The 12,413-nt window shown below is 51.6% G+C and overlaps 7 non-coding genes across 7 annotated transcripts; all 7 read right to left on the reverse strand.

The window, feature by feature from the left end:
* Window positions 1-941: 941 nt before the first annotated feature.
* On the reverse strand, window positions 942-1,060 carry LOC140468628 (5S ribosomal RNA). Its single transcript, XR_011955741.1, has one exon. It is a non-coding gene; the product is annotated as a 5S ribosomal RNA (ribosomal RNA).
* Window positions 1,061-2,591: 1,531 nt separating this feature from the next.
* On the reverse strand, window positions 2,592-2,710 carry LOC140475796 (5S ribosomal RNA). Its single transcript, XR_011960283.1, has one exon. It is a non-coding gene; the product is annotated as a 5S ribosomal RNA (ribosomal RNA).
* A 1,531-nt stretch (window positions 2,711-4,241) lies between these two features.
* Window positions 4,242-4,360, reverse strand: LOC140468631 (5S ribosomal RNA). The gene has a single exon (XR_011955759.1). It is a non-coding gene; the product is annotated as a 5S ribosomal RNA (ribosomal RNA).
* Window positions 4,361-5,891: 1,531 nt separating this feature from the next.
* LOC140468076 (5S ribosomal RNA) lies at window positions 5,892-6,010 on the reverse strand. Its single transcript, XR_011955588.1, has one exon. It is a non-coding gene; the product is annotated as a 5S ribosomal RNA (ribosomal RNA).
* A 1,531-nt stretch (window positions 6,011-7,541) lies between these two features.
* Window positions 7,542-7,660, reverse strand: LOC140474514 (5S ribosomal RNA). Its single transcript, XR_011959181.1, has one exon. It is a non-coding gene; the product is annotated as a 5S ribosomal RNA (ribosomal RNA).
* A 1,531-nt stretch (window positions 7,661-9,191) lies between these two features.
* LOC140469159 (5S ribosomal RNA) lies at window positions 9,192-9,310 on the reverse strand. The gene has a single exon (XR_011955995.1). It is a non-coding gene; the product is annotated as a 5S ribosomal RNA (ribosomal RNA).
* Window positions 9,311-10,841: 1,531 nt separating this feature from the next.
* Window positions 10,842-10,960, reverse strand: LOC140469167 (5S ribosomal RNA). Its single transcript, XR_011955999.1, has one exon. It is a non-coding gene; the product is annotated as a 5S ribosomal RNA (ribosomal RNA).
* Window positions 10,961-12,413: the final 1,453 nt, after the last annotated feature.

Genomic DNA, 12,413 nt, shown 5'->3' on the forward strand with positions numbered 1-12,413 from the left:
TCAAGGGACAGTACCGAGAGATCTGGGGGTTCTTGTACACCACTCAATGAAGGTTAGCATGCAGGTACAGCAGGTAGTGAAGAAGGCTAATAGCATGCTGGCCTTCATAACAAGAGGGATCGAGTACAGAAGCAAAGAGGTTCTTCTGCAGGTGTACAGGGCCCTGGTGAGACCACACCTGGAGTACTGTGTGCAGTTCTGGTCTCCAAATTTGAGGAGACACATTCTGGCTATTGAGGGAGTGCAGCGTAGGTTGACGAGGTCAATTCCTGGAATGGCGGGATTACCTTACACTGAAAGACTGGAGCGACTGGGCTTGTGTACCCTTGAGTTTAGAAGACTGAGAGGGGATCTGGTTGAGACATATAAGATTATCAAAGGATTGTCATTCTGGCGGCAGGAAACGTGAGTGCCGAAACAGAGGACACAGCTTAAAAATACAGGGTAGACCGTTTAGGACAGAGATGAGGAGAAACGTCTTCACCCAGAGAGTGGTGGCTGTGTGGAATGCTCTGCCCCAGAGGGCAGTGGAGGCCCAGTCTCTGGATTCATTGAAGAAAGAGTTGGACAGAGCTCTCAAGGATAGTGGAATCAAGGCTTATGGAGATAAGGCAGGAACAGGATACTGATTAAGGATGATCAGCCATGATCATATTGAATGGTGGTGCAGGCTCCAAGGGCAGAATGGCCAACTCCTGCACCTATTGTCTATTGTCCTCCTTTCCTGACTGCCAGCCGCAGACAGCGTGCAGCCCCAATCCCTTTCTTTCCGTCTTTCTTGCTGATTTTGGCAGCGCTCCGCTCTCCTCCCCTCCCTGTCTCCTGCCTGCAGGAGACTGATGCCAGGCACAGCGGCAGCAAAAATAACCTGTCGCTGCATTGCGTGCGTGGCCCAACACGAGTGCAGAGGGGTTACTTGAGCAGCCCCTGCTGGCGGAAAAAGCCTACTGCACCTGGTATTCCCAGGCGGTCTCCCATCCAAGTACTAACCAGGCCTGAGTCTGCTTAGCTTCCGAGATCAGACGAGATCGGGCGTTTTCAGACTAGCATGGCCATAGGCGCTGGCCCATGCCTTTTCTCCCCACTTCAAGGCGTGCTGGCCAGCCACATTTTCTTTGCTGCTCTTTCTCTTGATCCCCTTTGTTTTTTTTTTCTCTCTTTTCTCTTTGCTCTTCCTCCTCCATGCGTGCTTCCCTCCCTCCCTCCCTCCAGCTAGCCCTTGCCCACCAGGCTCCTGTCGTCTCCCACATCCCCACACAGGCCAACTGCAAGACCTCCCCCTGCTTCATAGGGCTGCAGCCTGCATTCTCTCATCCTTCCACACTCCTCCACGCCTCCATTTCGGAATGGCAGGCAGTGACCAGTGGGGTACCGCAGGGATCAGTACTGGGACCGCAGCTTTTTACAATATATGTTCATGATATAGAAGATGCTATTAGCAATAACATTAGCAAATTTGCTGATGATACTGAGCTGGGTGGCAGGGTGAAATGTGATGAGGATGTTAGGAGATTACCGGGTGACCTGGACAAGTTAGGTGAGTGGTCAGATGCATGGCAGATGCACTTTAATGTGGATAAATGGATGCTTATCCACTTTGGTAGCAAGAACAGGAAGGCAGATTACTACCTAAATGGAATCAATTTCGGTCAAGGGACAGTACCGAGAGATCTGGGGGTTCTTGTACACCACTCAATGAAGGTAAGCATGCAGGTACAGCAGGTAGTGAAGAAGGCTAATAGCATGCTGGCCTTCATAACAAGAGGGATCGAGTACAGAAGCAAAGAGGTTCTTCTGCAGGTGTACAGGGCCCTGGTGAGACCACACCTGGAGTACTGTGTGCAGTTCTGGTCTCCAAATTTGAGGAGAGACATTCTGGCTATTGAGGGAGTGCAGCGTAGGTTGACGAGGTCAATTCCTGGAATGGCGGGATTACCTTACACTGAAAGACTGGAGCGACTGGGCTTGTGTACCCTTGAGTTTAGAAGACTGAGAGGGGATCTGGTTGAGACATATAAGATTATCAAAGGATTGGACACTCTGGCGGCAGGAAACGTGAGTGCCGAAACAGAGGACACAGCTTAAAAATACGGGGTAGACCGTTTAGGACAGAGATGAGGAGAAACGTCTTCACCCAGAGAGTGGTGGCTGTGTGGAATGCTCTGCCCCAGAGGGCAGTGGAGGCCCAGTCTCTGGATTCATTGAAGAAAGAGTTGGACAGAGCTCTCAAGGATAGTGGAATCAAGGCTTATGGAGATAAGGCAGGAACAGGATACTGATTAAGGATGATCAGCCATGATCATATTGAATGGTGGTGCAGGCTCCAAGGGCAGAATGGCCAACTCCTGCACCTATTGTCTATTGTCCTCCTTTCCTGACTGCCAGCCGCAGACAGCGTGCAGCCCCAATCCCTTTCTTTCCGTCTTTCTTGCTGATTTTGGCAGCGCTCCGCTCTCCTCCCCTCCCTGTCTCCTGCCTGCAGGAGACTGATGCCAGGCACAGCGGCAGCAAAAATAACCTGTCGCTGCATTGCGTGCGTGGCCCAACACGAGTGCAGAGGGGTGACTTGAGCAGCCCCTGCTGGCGGAAAAAGCCTACTGCACCTGGTATTCCCAGGCGGTCTCCCATCCAAATACTAACCAGGCCTGAGTCTGCTTAACTTCCGAGATCAGACGAGATCGGGCGTTTTCAGACTAGTATGGCCGTAGGCGCTGGCCCCTGCCTTTTCTCCCCACTTCAAGGCGTGCTGGCCAGCCACATTTTCTTTGCTGCTCTTTCTCTTGATCCCCTTTGTTTTTTTTTTCTCACTTTTCTCTTTGCTCTTCCTCCTCCGTGCGTGCTTCCCTCCCTCCCTCCCTCCAGCTAGCCCTTGCCCACCAGGCTCCTGTCGTCTCCCACATCCCCACACAGGCCAACTGCAAGACCTCCCCCTGCTTCATAGGGCTGCAGCCTGCATTCTCTCATCCTTCCACACTCCTCCACGCCTCCATTTCGGAATGGCAGGCAGTGACCAGTGGGGTACCGCAGGGATCAGTACTGGGACCGCAGCTTTTTACAATATATGTTCATGATATAGAAGATGCTATTAGCAATAACATTAGCAAATTTGCTGATGATACTGAGCTGGGTGGCAGGGTGAAATGTGATGAGGATGTTAGGAGATTACCGGGTGACCTGGACAAGTTAGGTGAGTGGTCAGATGCATGGCAGATGCACTTTAATGTGGATAAATGGATGCTTATCCACTTTGGTGGCAAGAACAGGAAGGCAGATTACTACCTAAATGGAATCAATTTCGGTCAAGGGACAGTACCGAGAGATCTGGGGGTTCTTGTACACCACTCAATGAAGGTCAGCATGCAGGTACAGCAGGTAGTGAAGAAGGCTAATAGCATGCTGGCCTTCATAACAAGAGGGATCGAGTACAGAAGCAAAGAGGTTCTTCTGCAGGTGTACAGGGCCCTGGTGAGACCACACCTGGAGTACTGTGTGCAGTTCTGGTCTCCAAATTTGAGGAGACACATTCTGGCTATTGAGGGAGTGCAGCGTAGGTTGACGAGGTCAATTCCTGGAATGGCGGGATTACCTTACACTGAAAGACTGGAGCGACTGGGCTTGTGTACCCTTGAGTTTAGAAGACTGAGAGGGGATCTGGTTGAGACATATAAGATTATCAAAGGATTGGACACTCTGGCGGCAGGAAACGTGAGTGCCGAAACAGAGGACACAGCTTAAAAATACGGGGTAGACCGTTTAGGACAGAGATGAGGAGAAACGTCTTCACCCAGAGAGTGGTGGCTGTGTGGAATGCTCTGCCCCAGAGGGCAGTGGAGGCCCAGTCTCTGGATTCATTGAAGAAAGAGTTGGACAGAGCTCTCAAGGATAGTGGAATCAAGGCTTATGGAGATAAGGCAGGAACAGGATACTGATTAAGGATGATCAGCCATGATCATATTGAATGGTGGTGCAGGCTCCAAGGGCAGAATGGCCAACTCCTGCACCTATTGTCTATTGTCCTCCTTTCCTGACTGCCAGCCGCAGACAGCGTGCAGCCCCAATCCCTTTCTTTCCGTCTTTCTTGCTGATTTTGGCAGCGCTCCGCTCTCCTCCCCTCCCTGTCTCCTGCCTGCAGGAGACTGATGCCAGGCACAGCGGCAGCAAAAATAACCTGTCGCTGCATTGCGTGCGTGACCCAACACGAGTGCAGAGGGGTTACTTGAGCAGCCCCTGCTGGCGGAAAAAGCCTACTGCACCTGGTATTCCCAGGCGGTCTCCCATCCAAGTACTAACCAGGCCTGAGTCTGCTTAGCTTCCGAGATCAGACGAGATCGGGCGTTTTCAGACTAGCATGGCCATAGGCGCTGGCCCATGCCTTTTCTCCCCACTTCAAGGCGTGCTGGCCAGCCACATTTTCTTTGCTGCTCTTTCTCTTGATCCCCTTTGTTTTTTTTTTCTCTCTTTTCTCTTTGCTCTTCCTCCTCCATGCGTGCTTCCCTCCCTCCCTCCCTCCAGCTAGCCCTTGCCCACCAGGCTCCTGTCGTCTCCCACATCCCCACACAGGCCAACTGCAAGACCTCCCCCTGCTTCATAGGGCTGCAGCCTGCATTCTCTCATCCTTCCACACTCCTCCACGCCTCCATTTCGGAATGGCAGGCAGTGACCAGTGGGGTACCGCAGGGATCAGTACTGGGACCGCAGCTTTTTACAATATATGTTCATGATATAGAAGATGCTATTAGCAATAACATTAGCAAATTTGCTGATGATACTGAGCTGGGTGGCAGGGTGAAATGTGATGAGGATGTTAGGAGATTACCGGGTGACCTGGACAAGTTAGGTGAGTGGTCAGATGCATGGCAGATGCACTTTAATGTGGATAAATGGATGCTTATCCACTTTGGTAGCAAGAACAGGAAGGCAGATTACTACCTAAATGGAATCAATTTCGGTCAAGGGACAGTACCGAGAGATCTGGGGGTTCTTGTACACCACTCAATGAAGGTAAGCATGCAGGTACAGCAGGTAGTGAAGAAGGCTAATAGCATGCTGGCCTTCATAACAAGAGGGATCGAGTACAGAAGCAAAGAGGTTCTTCTGCAGGTGTACAGGGCCCTGGTGAGACCACACCTGGAGTACTGTGTGCAGTTCTGGTCTCCAAATTTGAGGAGAGACATTCTGGCTATTGAGGGAGTGCAGCGTAGGTTGACGAGGTCAATTCCTGGAATGGCGGGATTACCTTACACTGAAAGACTGGAGCGACTGGGCTTGTGTACCCTTGAGTTTAGAAGACTGAGAGGGGATCTGGTTGAGACATATAAGATTATCAAAGGATTGGACACTCTGGCGGCAGGAAACGTGAGTGCCGAAACAGAGGACACAGCTTAAAAATACGGGGTAGACCGTTTAGGACAGAGATGAGGAGAAACGTCTTCACCCAGAGAGTGGTGGCTGTGTGGAATGCTCTGCCCCAGAGGGCAGTGGAGGCCCAGTCTCTGGATTCATTGAAGAAAGAGTTGGACAGAGCTCTCAAGGATAGTGGAATCAAGGCTTATGGAGATAAGGCAGGAACAGGATACTGATTAAGGATGATCAGCCATGATCATATTGAATGGTGGTGCAGGCTCCAAGGGCAGAATGGCCAACTCCTGCACCTATTGTCTATTGTCCTCCTTTCCTGACTGCCAGCCGCAGACAGCGTGCAGCCCCAATCCCTTTCTTTCCGTCTTTCTTGCTGATTTTGGCAGCGCTCCGCTCTCCTCCCCTCCCTGTCTCCTGCCTGCAGGAGACTGATGCCAGGCACAGCGGCAGCAAAAATAACCTGTCGCTGCATTGCGTGCGTGGCCCAACACGAGTGCAGAGGGGTGACTTGAGCAGCCCCTGCTGGCGGAAAAAGCCTACTGCACCTGGTATTCCCAGGCGGTCTCCCATCCAAATACTAACCAGGCCTGAGTCTGCTTAGCTTCCGAGATCAGACGAGATCGGGCGTTTTCAGACTAGTATGGCCGTAGGCGCTGGCCCCTGCCTTTTCTCCCCACTTCAAGGCGTGCTGGCCAGCCACATTTTCTTTGCTGCTCTTTCTCTTGATCCCCTTTGTTTTTTTTTTCTCACTTTTCTCTTTGCTCTTCCTCCTCCGTGCGTGCTTCCCTCCCTCCCTCCCTCCAGCTAGCCCTTGCCCACCAGGCTCCTGTCGTCTCCCACATCCCCACACAGGCCAACTGCAAGACCTCCCCCTGCTTCATAGGGCTGCAGCCTGCATTCTCTCATCCTTCCACACTCCTCCACGCCTCCATTTCGGAATGGCAGGCAGTGACCAGTGGGGTACCGCAGGGATCAGTACTGGGACCGCAGCTTTTTACAATATATGTTCATGATATAGAAGATGCTATTAGCAATAACATTAGCAAATTTGCTGATGATACTGAGCTGGGTGGCAGGGTGAAATGTGATGAGGATGTTAGGAGATTACCGGGTGACCTGGACAAGTTAGGTGAGTGGTCAGATGCATGGCAGATGCACTTTAATGTGGATAAATGGATGCTTATCCACTTTGGTGGCAAGAACAGGAAGGCAGATTACTACCTAAATGGAATCAATTTCGGTCAAGGGACAGTACCGAGAGATCTGGGGGTTCTTGTACACCACTCAATGAAGGTCAGCATGCAGGTACAGCAGGTAGTGAAGAAGGCTAATAGCATGCTGGCCTTCATAACAAGAGGGATCGAGTACAGAAGCAAAGAGGTTCTTCTGCAGGTGTACAGGGCCCTGGTGAGACCACACCTGGAGTACTGTGTGCAGTTCTGGTCTCCAAATTTGAGGAGACACATTCTGGCTATTGAGGGAGTGCAGCGTAGGTTGACGAGGTCAATTCCTGGAATGGCGGGATTACCTTACACTGAAAGACTGGAGCGACTGGGCTTGTGTACCCTTGAGTTTAGAAGACTGAGAGGGGATCTGGTTGAGACATATAAGATTATCAAAGGATTGGACACTCTGGCGGCAGGAAACGTGAGTGCCGAAACAGAGGACACAGCTTAAAAATACGGGGTAGACCGTTTAGGACAGAGATGAGGAGAAACGTCTTCACCCAGAGAGTGGTGGCTGTGTGGAATGCTCTGCCCCAGAGGGCAGTGGAGGCCCAGTCTCTGGATTCATTGAAGAAAGAGTTGGACAGAGCTCTCAAGGATAGTGGAATCAAGGCTTATGGAGATAAGGCAGGAACAGGATACTGATTAAGGATGATCAGCCATGATCATATTGAATGGTGGTGCAGGCTCCAAGGGCAGAATGGCCAACTCCTGCACCTATTGTCTATTGTCCTCCTTTCCTGACTGCCAGCCGCAGACAGCGTGCAGCCCCAATCCCTTTCTTTCCGTCTTTCTTGCTGATTTTGGCAGCGCTCCGCTCTCCTCCCCTCCCTGTCTCCTGCCTGCAGGAGACTGATGCCAGGCACAGCGGCAGCAAAAATAACCTGTCGCTGCATTGCGTGCGTGGCCCAACACGAGTGCAGAGGGGTGACTTGAGCAGCCCCTGCTGGCGGAAAAAGCCTACTGCACCTGGTATTCCCAGGCGGTCTCCCATCCAAGTACTAACCAGGCCTGAGTCTGCTTAGCTTCCGAGATCAGACGAGATCGGGCGTTTTCAGACTAGTATGGCCGTAGGCGCTGGCCCCTGCCTTTTCTCCCCACTTCAAGGCGTGCTGGCCAGCCACATTTTCTTTGCTGCTCTTTCTCTTGATCCCCTTTGTTTTTTTTTTCTCTCTTTTCTCTTTGCTCTTCCTCCTCCGTGCGTGCTTCCCTCCCTCCCTCCCTCCAGCTAGCCCTTGCCCACCAGGCTCCTGTCGTCTCCCACATCCCCACACAGGCCAACTGCAAGACCTCCCCCTGCTTCATAGGGCTGCAGCCTGCATTCTCTCATCCTTCCACACTCCTCCACGCCTCCATTTCGGAATGGCAGGCAGTGACCAGTGGGGTACCGCAGGGATCAGTACTGGGACCGCAGCTTTTTACAATATATGTTCATGATATAGAAGATGCTATTAGCAATAACATTAGCAAATTTGCTGATGATACTGAGCTGGGTGGCAGGGTGAAATGTGATGAGGATGTTAGGAGATTACCGGGTGACCTGGACAAGTTAGGTGAGTGGTCAGATGCATGGCAGATGCACTTTAATGTGGATAAATGGATGCTTATCCACTTTGGTGGCAAGAACAGGAAGGCAGATTACTACCTAAATGGAATCAATTTCGGTCAAGGGACAGTACCGAGAGATCTGGGGGTTCTTGTACACCACTCAATGAAGGTCAGCATGCAGGTACAGCAGGTAGTGAAGAAGGCTAATAGCATGCTGGCCTTCATAACAAGAGGGATCAAGTACAGAAGCAAAGAGGTTCTTCTGCAGGTGTACAGGGCCCTGGTGAGACCACACCTGGAGTACTGTGTGCAGATCTGGTCTCCAAATTTGAGGAGAGACATTCTGGCTATTGAGGGAGTGCAGCGTAGGTTGACGAGGTCAATTCCTGGAATGGCGGGATTACCTGACACTGAAAGACTGGAGCGACTGGGCTTGTGTACCCTTGAGTTTAGAAGACTGAGAGGGGATCTGGTTGAGACATATAGGATTATCAAAGGATTGGACACTCTGGCGGCAGGAAACGTGAGTGCCGAAACAGAGGACACAGCTTAAAAATACGGGGTAGACCGTTTAGGACAGAGATGAGGAGAAACGTCTTCACCCAGAGAGTGGTGGCTGTGTGGAATGCTCTGCCCCAGAGGGCAGTGGAGGCCCAGTCTCTGGATTCATTGAAGAAAGAGTTGGACAGAGCTCTCAAGGATAGTGGAATCAAGGCTTATGGAGATAAGGCAGGAACAGGATACTGATTAAGGATGATCAGCCATGATCATATTGAATGGTGGTGCAGGCTCCAAGGGCAGAATGGCCAACTCCTGCACCTATTGTCTATTGTCCTCCTTTCCTGACTGCCAGCCGCAGACAGCGTGCAGCCCCAATCCCTTTCTTTCCGTCTTTCTTGCTGATTTTGGCAGCGCTCCGCTCTCCTCCCCTCCCTGTCTCCTGCCTGCAGGAGACTGATGCCAGGCACAGCGGCAGCAAAAATAACCTGTCGCTGCATTGCGTGCGTGGCCCAACACGAGTGCAGAGGGGTGACTTGAGCAGCCCCTGCTGGCGTTAAAAGCCTACTGCACCTGGTATTCCCAGGCGGTCTCCCATCCAAGTACTAACCAGGGCTGAGTCCGCTTAGCTTCCGAGATCAGACGAGATCGGGCGCTTTCAGACTAGTATGGCCGTAGGCGCTGGCCCCTGCCTTTTCTCCCCACTTCAAGGCGTGCTGGCCAGCCACATTTTCTTTGCTGCTCTTTCTCTTGATCCCCTTTGTTTTTTTTTTCTCTCTTTTCTCTTTGCTCTTCCTCCTCCGTGCGTGCTTCCCTCCCTCCCTCCCTCCAGCTAGCCCTTGCCCACCAGGCTCCTGTCGTCTCCCACATCCCCACACAGGCCAACTGCAAGACCTCCCCCTGCTTCATAGGGCTGCAGCCTGCATTCTCTCATCCTTCCACACTCCTCCACGCCTCCATTTCGGAATGGCAGGCAGTGACCAGTGGGGTACCGCAGGGATCAGTACTGGGACCGCAGCTTTTTACAATATATGTTCATGATATAGAAGATGCTATTAGCAATAACATTAGCAAATTTGCTGATGATACTGAGCTGGGTGGCAGGGTGAAATGTGATGAGGATGTTAGGAGATTACCGGGTGACCTGGACAAGTTAGGTGAGTGGTCAGATGCATGGCAGATGCACTTTAATGTGGATAAATGGATGCTTATCCACTTTGGTGGCAAGAACAGGAAGGCAGATTACTACCTAAATGGAATCAATTTCGGTCAAGGGACAGTACCGAGAGATCTGGGGGTTCTTGTACACCACTCAATGAAGGTAAGCATGCAGGTACAGCAGGTAGTGAAGAAGGCTAATAGCATGCTGGCCTTCATAACAAGAGGGATCGAGTACAGAAGCAAAGAGGTTCTTCTGCAGGTGTACAGGGCCCTGGTGAGACCACACCTGGAGTACTGTGTGCAGTTCTGGTCTCCAAATTTGAGGAGAGACATTCTGGCTATTGAGGGAGTGCAGCGTAGGTTGACGAGATCAATTCCTGGAATGGCGGGATTACCTTACACTGAAAGACTGGAGCGACTGGGCTTGTGTACCCTTGAGTTTAGAAAACTGAGAGGGGATCTGGTTCAGACATATAGGATTATCAAAGGATTGGACACTCTGGCGGCAGGAAACGTGAGTGCCGAAACAGAGGACACAGCTTAAAAATACGGGGTAGACCGTTTAGGACAGAGATGAGGAGAAACGTCTTCACCCAGAGAGTGGTGGCTGTGTGGAATGCTCTGCCCCAGAGGGCAGTGGAGGCCCAGTCTCTGGATTCATTGAAGAAAGAGTTGGACAGAGCTCTCAAGGATAGTGGAATCAAGGCTTATGGAGATAAGGCAGGAACAGGATACTGATTAAGGATGATCAGCCATGATCATATTGAATGGTGGTGCAGGCTCCAAGGGCAGAATGGCCAACTCCTGCACCTATTGTCTATTGTCCTCCTTTCCTGACTGCCAGCCGCAGACAGCGTGCAGCCCCAATCCCTTTCTTTCCGTCTTTCTTGCTGATTTTGGCAGCGCTCCGCTCTCCTCCCCTCCCTGTCTCCTGCCTGCAGGAGACTGATGCCAGGCACAGCGGCAGCAAAAATAACCTGTCGCTGCATTGCGTGCGTGGCCCAACACGAGTGCAGAGGGGTGACTTGAGCAGCCCCTGCTGGCGTTAAAAGCCTACTGCACCTGGTATTCCCAGGCGGTCTCCCATCCAAGTACTAACCAGGGCTGAGTCCGCTTAGCTTCCGAGATCAGACGAGATCGGGCGCTTTCAGACTAGTATGGCCGTAGGCGCTGGCCTCTGCGTTTTCTCCCCACTTCAAGGCGTGCTGGCCAGCCACATTTTCTTTGCTGCTCTTTCTCTTGATCCCCTTTGTTTTTTTTTTCTCTCTTTTCTCTTTGCTCTTCCTCCTCCGTGCGTGCTTCCCTCCCTCCCTCCCTCCCTCCAGCTAGCCCTTGCCCACCAGGCTCCTGTCGTCTCCCACATCCCCACACAGGCCAACTGCAAGACCTCCCCCTGCTTCATAGGGCTGCAGCCTGCATTCTCTCATCCTTCCACACTCCTCCACGCCTCCATTTCGGAATGGCAGGCAGTGACCAGTGGGGTACCGCAGGGATCAGTACTGGGACCGCAGCTTTTTACAATATATGTTCATGATATAGAAGATGCTATTAGCAATAACATTAGCAAATTTGCTGATGATACTGAGCTGGGTGGCAGGGTGAAATGTGATGAGGATGTTAGGAGATTACCGGGTGACCTGGACAAGTTAGGTGAGTGGTCAGATGCATGGCAGATGCACTTTAATGTGGATAAATGGATGCTTATCCACTTTGGTGGCAAGAACAGGAAGGCAGATTACTACCTAAATGGAATCAATTTCGGTCAAGGGACAGTACCGAGAGATCTGGGGGTTCTTGTACACCACTCAATGAAGGTAAGCATGCAGGTACAGCAGGTAGTGAAGAAGGCTAATAGCATGCTGGCCTTCATAACAAGAGGGATCGAGTACAGAAGCAAAGAGGTTCTTCTGCAGGTGTACAGGGCCCTGGTGAGACCACACCTGGAGTACTGTGTGCAGTTCTGGTCTCCAAATTTGAGGAGAGACATTCTGGCTATTGAGGGAGTGCAGCGTAGGTTGACGAGATCAATTCCTGGAATGGCGGGATTACCTTACACTGAAAGACTGGAGCGACTGGGCTTGTGTACCCTTGAGTTTAGAAAACTGAGAGGGGATCTGGTTCAGACATATAGGATTATCAAAGGATTGGACACTCTGGCGGCAGGAAACGTGAGTGCCGAAACAGAGGACACAGCTTAAAAATACGGGGTAGACCGTTTAGGACAGAGATGAGGAGAAACGTCTTCACCCAGAGAGTGGTGGCTGTGTGGAATGCTCTGCCCCAGAGGGCAGTGGAGGCCCAGTCTCTGGATTCATTGAAGAAAGAGTTGGACAGAGCTCTCAAGGATAGTGGAATCAAGGCTTATGGAGATAAGGCAGGAACAGGATACTGATTAAGGATGATCAGCCATGATCATATTGAATGGTGGTGCAGGCTCCAAGGGCAGAATGGCCAACTCCTGCACCTATTGTCTATTGTCCTCCTTTCCTGACTGCCAGCCGCAGACAGCGTGCAGCCCCAATCCCTTTCTTTCCGTCTTTCTTGCTGATTTTGGCAGCGCTCCGCTCTCCTCCCCTCCCTGTCTCCTGCCTGCAGGAGACTGATGCCAGGCACAGCGGCAGC

Source organism: Chiloscyllium punctatum, chromosome 3, assembly GCF_047496795.1.
Source record: "Chiloscyllium punctatum isolate Juve2018m chromosome 3, sChiPun1.3, whole genome shotgun sequence".
Lineage (NCBI taxonomy): Eukaryota > Metazoa > Chordata > Chondrichthyes > Orectolobiformes > Hemiscylliidae > Chiloscyllium > Chiloscyllium punctatum.